The 12244-nt window shown below is 43.9% G+C and overlaps 1 long non-coding RNA gene across 1 annotated transcript in view; it reads left to right on the top strand.

Annotated features, from left to right (window-relative positions):
* Nucleotides 1-6673, top strand: part of LOC142491149 (uncharacterized) — a 28095-nt gene extending 21422 nt beyond the window's left edge. Inside the window, exon 3 of the long non-coding RNA XR_012800309.1 lies at nt 6229-6673. This is a non-coding gene — a long non-coding RNA (uncharacterized LOC142491149). The remainder of the gene's footprint in view (nt 1-6228) is intronic.
* The last annotated feature ends 5571 nt before the right edge of the window (nt 6674-12244 follow it).

Here is a 12244-nt window from a genome sequence, read left to right as displayed (position 1 = left end):
GCACAAAGATATTATTGGAAAAAATTGAGTGTTGCTGAAAGAAAGATTTCTTTATATTAAAGATTTAATCAGATTTATCCCTTTCAATTAGAGGATGTGACCTAAAGTGGATGCACCTGTTACAAACCACAATTCCCTTAGAACACGGGTGCGCAAAGTTTGTGGGCTGTCCCCGCCTGCCTGCCTGCCTGCCAGCCCCAGCGCTCGCCCCCACCCCTCCCCCTTTCACAGGATCCGGCGTCAAATGATGCTGCGGGTCAGGTGACGTCACCCCAGAGAGTCACAGGGGGCTGAGAGTCACAGAAGACAGTCATAAGAAGCAGAGAGTCACAGGAGACAGAGGGGGCAGAGTCACAGGAGACAGAGGGGGCAGAGAGGCACAGGAGACAGAGGGGGCAGAGAGTCACAGGAGACAGAGGGGGCAGAGAGTCACAGGAGACAGAGGGGGCAGAGAGTCACAGGAGACAGAGGGGGCAGAGAGTCACAGGAGACAGAGGGGGCAGAGAGTCACAGGAGACACAGGGCAGAAACTGTCACAGAAAAGAACACAAAGACAGAGCAGAAAATATACAAACACACACACAACAGGACAGAACAAATACACACGACAGAAACACACAGCCTCACCTCTCTCTGTCCCGTGTTGCTTCCTTCTCAGCTTGGCCACATCCCCCAGGCTCCTGACACCTCCTCCTGATTGGCTGCTTCTGGGTAATGTAGCCAATCAGGATGGAGGAAACTGCCCAGCCCCCTAGCAACTGCCCTGCTGTCTCTTAGCTCTGGGAGACCGGGGAAATCCTGCTGCACCTTTGTAATCCTCTCATGGAACCCCAGGGTGCCACAGAACCCCGGTTCCCAATCATTGATATAGAGCTTATATTGTCTATATAACTTAGCCAGAGGGCCATGTGTGTACCGGCTGCTCTCACAATGCGAGCCAAGGTGGAAGTATGCGCAGTTTGGGGTAAATGCGCCCATGGCCATCCCTTGTAATAGTTGTTAGAGAGTACAAATTGCAGTAGATCTAGGTTTCTGTCACTTTCTTACCCACCATAACTTATTTAATTTGTGGATGAAACCTATCCCAGCTTCATATTGCAAAGCCAGTATAACTATCCTCACACTCAACTCAACTAAAAGGTCGGAGCAGCTGTCCGTGAGTAGGTTTATTGGCTACGCGATTCTTTACAACAGGCTGTGCTGAAAAGCTGTGTAAAACGGCTGCCATAAGCTTACAGGGCTCCATGTAAAATGGTGAATTTATTTCAAGATTGGCTTGTTGATATTCAAAGCACTACATGATCAGGGTCCCAGCTATCTGATAGAGCTTCTAGTTCCCTACACTACCGACACACTTTATCCTAGCAGGGCTAGTTCCGCAAGCCGGGGGATGCCCCGGCTTGCTAGCCCCACTCCCTCGGCGTGCCGCGCGTCACCGATGCGCGGTCACGCGTCATCGGGTGTCAGCGCCCCCTGCACGCACGTCCAGGGCTCCCCGAGGGAGCCCTGGTGTCCCGCGATCGCGGGACGGCGGCAGGGGGTTCCGGGGGACCCGGCGGACCCGGCAGCGGTAGGGAGAGCGCCCCGATCGGAGGGCGCTCTTCCGCTGCTTTGGCGCGCGCCCGGCACCCTCCGGCGCGCGCCAGGTTACTGCTGCGGCCGAGAACGGGCAAATGCTCGAATAAACTCGGCCGCAGCAGTACACTCCCATTCGCTCACTCTGATCTGCAAATGAAGGACTCTTAACAGTTCCCAGAATCTCCTGGACTTTCTTTGGGTCCCAAGCTATTAGCCCCACTGCTCCCACTCTCTGGAACAATCTGCCTCGTATAGTTTGAGAGGCCTCTTCTGTGGAAATCTATCAAAACAGGCTCAAGTCCTATCTGCTTACCCCGGCATTTAATTAATGAACCACAACCTGTCCAGCATTATATAGCTACAGTAACGTCCCATCCTGTATTGTATCTTTCCTTATGTATGGTCCGTTTTATAACCTTAAATGTTTTCTTTATTTTCCCTTTTTGTAACTGTAAAGCGCTTTGAGTCCCTTTGGGAGAAATGCGCTATATAAATAAAGTTATTATTATTATTAATAATAATATTATTATGTTAAAATGGATTTGAAGCAAAAGGTGACACTGTGTGCTCATTTGCATGTCATTTCTCACAGTCCCTGGCTGCAGTGGAAGCACTGTATGCAAAGAGATAATGGTGAAGAGCAGGGTTACAGATCTGTCTGAGATGTGAATGTGCTCACAAGTGATATTTTTTATTTGCAGTCGATCTAGTACAAACCCATTGTATTCTTTATAATGAGTCCCCCTAGTGGATAACAAGGAATTCACTACTCTGCATACAGAGATTCAATATCCAGCATTACAAGTAAAACATCTTGACTGATAATATAATTATTTATATTGTCTTTATGATCTTTTGGAATAATGTATTCTAGGTTGGTCAATATACGTGAATGTGAATTCATCCATAATAATTAAGCTCTTTCTCTAATAGTGCATGTAGCCATCTTTTAATTTGATCTGCTGGGTCCATAGTAAGTTTGTTATAACATATTTTGTTATTTAATTGCTTCATAACTTCCTTCTTGTGATACTGGTAACTTAACAGGACTTGTAACTTAACACGACCTTTGTCAGAGGGCTTCATAACAGTTTTCCTCATGGCTTAAATCTCTTAAAGCTTGATATTAGTTGAACTGACGTACCTTCCTACCAAATCTACATTTGAGTTGTATCACACTCATTCAAGACCATACCCACTAGTCCGCACTGTATATGTTAACACTTTGTGGGCGTTCCCATGGTGAAGAACTGGTCATAGGTTTACGTAAAGCTCTAACTGGATAGTGGGTCCTCTGCCTGTCTCAAGTTTGAGACAAGCAATGTTCTGTGCCTGTCACATGTGCCTGTCTCAAGTTTGATATCTCCCAAGTTTCCCAGTAAGTTACTTTTCCACTTATTTGTTTGAAGCCTATCCATGTTATAATGGACCCTGTTACTATGGCCCAAGTAACAATGCCCCCTTATACAAATACCTTTATTACTAAGGGCCCTGCTAAACTGACTTCTACTGCATACTGTGTCTCTCAGTCAAACAACGCAGCCACTTATTGGCCAGGAGTGGCTGCATAAGTCAGTGTACCTGTGCCATACCCACCACCTTATGAATAGATGCTGCAAGTGTTGTTTCCCATCTTTAGGCCAGATCCAGAGAGGTTCTTTAAACAGTGCTGGACCATTATAAAAAATCATTAACAGATGTTATTTTCCCTGAGGTAAAACTTCCCACAAAGCTAATTATATGCAAAAACAAGGACTGTTATATATATCGGATTAGTGTAGGCTTAAAGCCATTTTAAGGTAGCACTGCCTTGCATTCGCTTCAATGTACATGACTCATGTTAATTATGTCTTACCTAAAGGTGGCCTTAGTCCCATACAGGCCCTGAAATATAGGGTTTGTTTTCTCTCTCGCCAATTCATATTGTAGGGTTTAAATGGTACCAGTAACGGATTTCCCGTTAGGCCCGGGTCTAGGATGCCAACATTTGGGGGTGGCAAAAATGTCCACCCGCATATACTTTTGCCATGCTCTCGGGCCTGATGGAACGTCACTTAGCTGTTGTGGCTGCCTCCTTACCTGCTTCCCTCCTTCTCAACCCACATCACCAACGTGACATCACACGGTGTTTCATTGCCATGGCAACGCAATGTCGCAGCGTCAAATGACTCCAGGACATGCCATGGTAACACGACACCGTACGACATCACATTAGTGACATCCGCTGCATCATTTGACGCTGCAGTTCAGAAGGAGGGGGGGGGGACCACAACAGTGCCATGGGGCGGCGGATTTTCAAATCCACCACTGAATGGGACTAGCACCACATTTAGGTACGACCTAACTAACATCAGGTTAAATGCATGCTCTAACTATAATGGACTTCTTTGGATTTGCTTTGCTAGGGGGGAACGCCTCTTTTGCATGTTATTAGCACTAATGGCCATTATACTTAACACAAGGCCCTGTCCGGATGAAAAAACACATAACGTTTGTTTATTGATCTTTAAAGACACATTAACACATAACATGGTGTTAAAGTAGGTCAACGTCTTTGTTGTAACGGGTGCTCACCACAAACTGGATGGGACCGCGAGGCTGAGGTCAAGATGTTAGTAGCCACTGACCTACAACAGTATAAACGCACCCGGAGTGCACAGTAATGGTCGTGTGGCAGGGTCAGGGTAAGGAGAAGTCTGGATGGTAGTATATGATCGCCGTGGTCAGGGATTGAAAAGAATAGAATCATCGTTATCCGTAGCTGTGGTCAAGGAGGAGAGAGGGTGGAAGTCAAGAAGCGAGCTGAGGTCAAGGGGTTCAGAGAAGGCAGGTACGAGCTGTGGTCAAAACGGGAAGCAAAACAAGACAAGGCAGTAAGTTGCTTGAGGCAAGCACATCATACACAAACCTGAGTTTATGCTCAGCCAGTTTGTAGGAGAGCTGGCTGAGCATTTAAAGGACAGGCAGCCAATGGAAAGGCAGCACACAGGTGCAAGGTAACGAATGTAGGACATCCGAGAGCTGCAGGGTAATGAGTAGTTAGACGTATGCTGTCCACTGATAGGCCATGGCAGAATACACTACAGGTGTGGAGCAGCTGATGAGAGTGTTAACCCCTTGTTTGCCTGTGTCCGCGCGGCGCCTGCGTGTAGGTAGCATGCGACGTGCGTCGCCCATGTCGTCACGGGGCGGAGCCTGGGACCGGTCCTTGGTGTATTTTCTTTCCAAGTGGTGCGGCGCCTGCATGTAGGTTGTAGCTGACGGGCGTCACCCGTGACGTCGCGTGGTGCTCACGGAGACTTGGCCGTAGCCCGATCCTGACACTTGTTAAGTAAATAACGGATCTCTGTGAATCTGGGCCTTTGTGCCTGCTGCAATTCCCACCTATGAAATGAACATGTCTTTTAGGTTTATTTGCACAGTTAGAGAACCAAGACCTAGATCTACAAAGCTCCATTATGTCGGGTCACCTAACGATCCGTTATCAAACTCCATAATGGATATTATTTTCCCTGGGCTTAACCCAAATACACAAAGCTAATTTTATGCCAAAACGACATCTGTTAGTTATCTTATTAGCATAGGCTTAACAGTAAATTTAAAGGCTTCTGCGCGAATGTGCGTTAAACAAGTTAGTGTTAGCATATGCGTTAAACCATAGTTCTACACATGCGCAATGACAAAATTCATTGCAATGCCCGTTAACATCTAGTACAACCCATGTGCAATAAAAATAGTAGTGTGCAAGCGCGTTATCTTACTTTAATGCACATAGGCATTATGTTACAAACAATCAAGCTGTGCTAATTCAGTATAAATAGAAGTTATAGATGTTTAGGCAAGATGTCACAGGCAGCATCTAGTGATCCCTCTAAGCAGTCAGGTAAGATCAGGATGCAGAGGTTCACAGCAGAGGAGATTGGTAGTCTCAATCAGCATAGTACACAACCAAGCAAAGCTTTTTGGGGAGCTATGCTATCGCACTGTACTGTACCTCAGAAACAAAGTGGGATATGGAGGACTATCCTGGAGGAAATAAATGCTCTGGGCCATGCTGTGAGGACAAAAGATATGCTGAAAAAGAGATAGGAAAACAGCAAAAGGAAACAAAAATTTAAAAAACCTCCGACAATGCGAAGGCTGCCAGAAGGACAGGAGGTAGTTTACCTCACTCTAGAACCCCATGAACGGCGGATGATGGAAGTGATATCCAGCTCCCAGTTGGTCAGTCTGCTCAATTTTATAGACACGTCTGACATGCAACAGGAGGAAGGTGGTAAGTGATCTAGCAATAAATATGAATTACAATGACCTATTCACAATGTCCTAATTTACATAACATTGTAAAATGTTAGGCCTGCATCAACTATTTATTTAGAAGCTTTTAGCATGCCTCTGGCAACAATCATTTGAATGTGAGTAAAGGCGTGTAAAATCTTAACACAGTTTAGGTCAGCTTTGGCTCATTGTTAAAAGCATTTTATGTTAAAAAATAAATAAATATATATATATATATATCTATATATAGATATATATAGATATATATATATAAACTACCGTTATACACATGAAACCTCTTTTCTGCATGTCATATTAACTTTTTAATGGCATACTATTTCTAACGAATATTTATTTCATCTCTCTATATAGGTCCAACTCACAGACACCCAGCTGAGCCACTTGCCTCAGAGGGAGAAGTGTTGGAAATGGAGACTTCACAAGCAGAGGCTGAGGAGTTTTCAATTAAAATTTGTCTCAGATGAAAACTCCTTCTGTTGCACCTTCAGTCCCAGCTGTGGTGCCTCCGTCTGTGGCCCACTTGTTGTTGCTCTTGGTGTGGCTCCTGCTGTATCTGTGGCCCCTCCAGCTGTAGCCCTACCTTCTCTGGTTCCTGCTGTAGGTACGGCCCCACCTTTCATAGACCCACGTGCTTTTGCTGTGGCCCTACCGACTCTTGCTGTGGCCCCATCTGCTTGTGTTGTGGCTCCTGCTGTGGACCTCCCGATGTGACCCCATCTTCTCTTGTTGTTGCTGTTGCCGCATCTGCTCATGCTGTGGCTCCATCTGCTCATGCTGTGGCTCCTGCTTTCGCTGTGGCCCCTCCTGCGTATGCCAAGCAAATTGTAATGTATTTCTATATCAATCAAGTGTATTATAAAAAATAAAAAATTAAATATCTTCACCAATTCCTTGACTGATATTGTGAAATGAAAATGCTAAATTGATTTTTTTTTTAAGGTGAGTGCATATATATATATATATATATATATATATATATATATATATATATATATATATATATATATATATATATACCATCACGTTTTAAGTTATGGTGGGTGAAAAAAAAAGATCACTTGTGAGCACATTCACATGTCTTAGGCAGGTCTGCAACCCTGCCTTTCACCATTATCCCCAGCATACATTTTTAATAATTAAAAAGTTAGCCATATAGAGTATATAAATGTTAGCCAGACACATGCTCTTTAGACTCCTGATGAAGCCTATGAGGTGAAATGCATAGAGTCTAAGCACAGCTGGGAAAAGACAGTTATAATTGGGGTAGGCCCATGTATGGGTAAGCCAGGATTTTAAAAAGGTATAAGTGTTTTATTCTGTGTGTATTGAGGCAGAGCTTCTGAGAACCATGAAGTGATATCAGCAAGAATACAGCTCTCCACTCATGACTAATATTACCTGTAAATAACTATATGATGCTTTCTATCTGTCTTGGAATAAATACTGGAACAAGAATCCGTTCCGTTGAATTATTGACTGAGATAGAAATACCCATCTTCAAGGTTAAAGAAGCAATCCAAGCAATATCCTAAGTGGTTTTTTTATTAATCAGTGCTGTAGTATTAGATAATACTTACTATCTTTTTTATTTTAAAAGTCAACTCTTTATTCCATTTTAATGGGTTTTAATATACTAGAATCCTTTGATTTCTATAGCAGGTTTTAGAAAACCTCCACAGCAGTGCAAGATCTTTGTAACACTTTCCTGTTTGTGATAATTTGTTGCCAATGTTCCCAGTAGTTTGTGCTGTAAACTGTAACAATAGATCATGTTACCTAAGTGATATAAGAATACATTATAGCTGCTGAGTTGCACTGACTGAAGGATTGATTTGAAACTGAAAGGCAACCATTTAGTGAACCCGGGGAAGCAAGATTTTGCTGATCGATCACGGGAAACCGAATCGATTGTCAGCTTAGATAATTAGTTTTCAATAAAGGTAATCAAATTCTGCATGTATCAATTATTTATTTTTTTAAGATGCTTGGATGGCCTCTTTAAGGGTCCTGTCACATTCGGCACATGCCCTTTCAAGACACCAAACAATGGATTAATTAACAACATCATCATAATATATCACACACTGCAAATGTTTTTTTTATATATATAAATGACTAACACAATTCTATCCCTCCATCCGTAATATCCTCTGCTCCAACAGGATGGGCCTCTGTATGTTATTTGAGATCTAGCTCTACAGTATGTTACCTACTAGCTCAATAATCTATTGAACACAGCATTTTCACCACAGCAGGAGAGCCATGACTCCAGGTACAGTGTTAACAAAATCTGGTCTTCATCTTTAATTAAAACCCATAATTGTGGCTGGGATCTACAAAAAAGCAGCGTGGCACCTTTTCCTTTGAAATTACATGGAGATTACTGTTTTCGAAATATCGTCGTTGTACAGGTAAAAGTCATTAATTACATTCTTTGAGTACTGAGGAAAAGGCGATTTAAATGTACTTTTTCACAGGGAAAAAATCTGTCTTTAAAAAGAAAGGTATTTTGATATGACAAGTTCTGAAGATTAGGTTTCTTTAATTAGTTTTTCAATAGAAATGTCAAGAAATTCCCAGTCAGGAAGTCCAGTTTTGCTTAATGAGTTTTACCCCTACAATGACAATATGATACATACGGCATATTAGCAATCTCTCTATCCTCTCCTGCACCTATCCACCTTTTCTCTCCCCCCCCTCTATCTCCTGTACTCTACACAAGTGGTCATGCTGCAGTCACAACAACTCCACTTCCGTCCGTCCGTTCGTTCGTTCGTGTTCGTGTTCTCTCTCTCTCTCTCTCTCTCTCTCTCTCTCTCTCTCTCTCTCTCTCTCTCTCTCTCTCTCTCTCTCTCTCTCTCTCTCTCTCTCTCTCTCTCTCTCTCTCTCTCTCTCTCTCTCTCTCTCTCTCTCTCTCTCTCTCTCTCTCTCTCATCACAGCATTCATGGGGTGCATAGAGATTATAGTTATGTATATATCTCTAGGAATAATTTTATAAATGATTTGCGTAATTTAGATTGGAATGGTTGTATTATATTATATGGTATGTTTGTGTAAAACATCTGAATATCTATAAGATGTAAGGTGGCTTGTTATGTTGGTGTATTGTAACTGGATGGTGGGGGTTGCTAATTACAATAGCTGCACTTCTGTAAGGCAGGCACATTTGGCTCATTCATTAAACTTTACATTGTATTGCCACTGGTGTAACTTAAAAAAAAGTTACGTCTTTAGAAAACAAATAAAAACATAACAGTATAACAAGTAATAACAACTATATTCACATAACAAACTATGATAACGGTATTTCCTTCCCTTTCTATCAGAGGCAGTGGATGGTCCACGGACGCCCCTCCTTTAATGCCATATGTCATAACGTTGTGTAGATGAGGACCCTATTGACGGATGGGAAGTAGCACTTGAACCCACAGATACTTCCAGTGTGCTGGTTTGAGAAGGCGGACGCATGGGTTTTACAGCTTGCTCCAGCTAGATAGGTTTTTTTTACTGCTGCTGTTGTTTGTCTCATGTAGTGATGCAGGGCTGCTTCTAGCTGTGATAGCACAGCTTTAGTTTGGCTTGCCTGATCATAGCCACTCGGCGTTGCCTGCATAGGTGAGAGGTGAGTTGCCTAAAACCTCTGGATATCAGTCTATTTCCCCATAGCAATTTATTTTGAATTGCCAATATGGCCCTATCATTATCCTCTCTGACAAAATTACTGTTAGCTTGATACTGGATACTCTTTCAGAAGGTACTCTGTCTGGGGTAGTTTGCACTGAAGATGGGGTAGGTGTGGCTGAGAAATGTGGCTCCTCTTGTATACTAACTGCTGCAGTAGAAGGATAACCGTCTTCTCCCTTTCACTTCAGGGATTCTTGCTCCTGTGGGATTTCACTGAGCACTGGCACATGTCCATTGAGATGGTCCTAAATTAAGGTAAGTATATAGTACATGTTAAAAGCAATGAAAAGAGAAAAGACAGCGCACAACTCTCATGATGTATTATTTAAAAATATATTGTGCTAAAGTGGACAAAAGTGAGTACACAGAGAGTGAAATCGTCTCATTGCCGCCGTGCACCCCAAAACTGGAACAATCTACCGGAGACTCACAGCCCCCACCAGTCTAAGTTCTTTCAAAACTAAAGCTGTCTCACATTTGAATCTGGTCTGTAACTGTCACATACGCCTATAATATACAGTTAGGTCCGGAAATAATTGGACACTGACACAATTTTCATAATTTTGGCTCTGTACACCACCACAATGGATTTGAAATTAAGCAACCAAGATGCAATAGAAGTGCAGACTTTCAGCTTTAACTCAAGGGGTTGAACGAAAATATTGTATGAAACGTTTAGGAATTGCAACCATTTTCATACACAGTCCCCTTATTTAAGGGGCTCAAATGTAATTGGACAAATTAACACAATCATAAATAAAATGTTAATTTTTAATCCTTTGTCGAGAATCTTTTGCAGGCAATGACTGCTTGAAGTCGGGAACGAATGGACATCACCAAATGCTGGGTTTCCTCCTTTGTGATGCTTTGCCAGGCCTTTACTGAAGCTGTCTTCAGTTGTTTGTTCGTGGGTCTTTCTGCCTTGTCTTCAGCAAGTGAAATGTATGCTCGATCGGGTTGAGATCAGGTGATTGACTTGGCCATTGCAGAATATTCCACTTCTTTGCCTTAAAAAACTCCTGGGTTGCTTATGCAGTATGTTTTGGGTCATTGTCCATCTGTAAAGTGAAGCGCCGTCCAATCAACTTCGCTGAATTTGGCTGAATCTGAGCAGACAATATATCTCTATACACTTCCGAATTCATCCGGCTGCTTCTGTCACATCATCAATAAACACTAGTGACCCAGTGCCATTGTAAGTCATGCATGCCCATGCCATCACACTGCCTCCACCGTGTTTTACAGATGATTTGGTATGCTTCAGATCATGAGCTGTTCCAAGCCTTCTCCATACTTTTTTCTTCCCATCATTCTGGTACAGGTTGATCTTAGTTTCATCTGTCCAAAGAATGCTGTTCCAGAAATGTCTGGCTTTTTTAGATATTGTTTGGCAAAGTCTAATCTGGCCTTTCTATTCTTGAGGCTTATGAATGGTTTGCACCTTGTGGTCAACCCTCTCTATTTGCTCTCGTGAAGTCTTCTCTTTATGGTAGAATTGGATAAAGATATGCCTACCTCCTGGAGAGTGTTCTTCACTTGGCTGGATGTTGTGACTGGGTTTTTCTTTACCATGGAAAGGATCCTACGATCATCCACCACTGTTGTCTTCCGTGGATGTCCAGGCCTTTTTGTGTTGCAGAGCTCACCAGTGGATTCTTTTTTTCTCAGAATGTACCAAACTGTTGATTTGCCCACTCCTAATGTTCCTGCTATCTCTCTGATGGATTTTCTTTTTTTTGCAGCCTAAGGATGCCCTGTTTCACTTGCATTGAGAGCTCCTTTGACCGCATATTTTGGGTTCACAGCAATGTCTTGTTGTAACGGATCGGGGGACTCATGCTTCCCAGCGTGTCCCCGTCACCTCTGTTCCCACGACTTCCAATCACCCCTCCTTCCTGTGTTCTCACTCTCTCCCTTCCTTCTCTCACCATCGCTCCTCCGCGGCGTGGTTTGTGTACCCTGACGCGCGTTCGGGTCACGTGCGCGGCCCCCGCACTGCGCGCGCACATTCCCGGCCACTTGCTACCCTCTGCGGTACCAGCACCCCTCGGCGTACGCCTGTATCCCCAGCCCTCACATTACCTGGCTCCTCCGCCTCTCCTTCCCTTCCGCCTCCGATGCCAAACGTCCCACCGGCGATGCGTTCCTCGCGCCCTGTGACACGCGCGGTGCATGTGCATAACACACTTACAGAAGGCGCGCGCACCCGCTCCAGTTATTTGCCGCCCCTAAACTCTAGCTCCGACCCCCGTGGCTTACAAGCTATTTCCCTTGATTATTTCCCTGTCTCCTCCCCTGCTCTCTCAGACCTATCCCTGCAAACTCTCACTCAAGCCTCTGCTCCACCTCTCTTCCCTATTGGTCCTCCTTCCTTTATAACCCTTCTCCGTCCTCTTAGTCATTGCTCTGCATAGCTTTCCTGTAGCTCCTGTGTGTGCAGTGTTTATGCCTAGCTCCCTTGTCTATTTCAGCCCTGGTTCCTGTCCCTGCCCCTGTTTGGATTCCCTTGGTTTGAACTTGTGTACTGCTTTGGATTTGACTACTCTACCTTCTCCTGCCCTTGAACTCTGGCTTACGGACATCACTACGCTGCTCTCTCCAACCCTTGAACTCTGGCACAAGGACATTACTCTCCGATCTCTGGCACCCCGGACTCAGCAAGTATACGTTAACCCTTTCTTA

This window comes from Ascaphus truei, chromosome 3 (genome assembly GCF_040206685.1).
Source record: "Ascaphus truei isolate aAscTru1 chromosome 3, aAscTru1.hap1, whole genome shotgun sequence".
Taxonomy (NCBI): domain Eukaryota; kingdom Metazoa; phylum Chordata; class Amphibia; order Anura; family Ascaphidae; genus Ascaphus; species Ascaphus truei.
The sequence above is the reverse complement of the archived record's forward strand: the minus strand, read 5'-3'. Positions and strand labels throughout refer to the sequence as shown.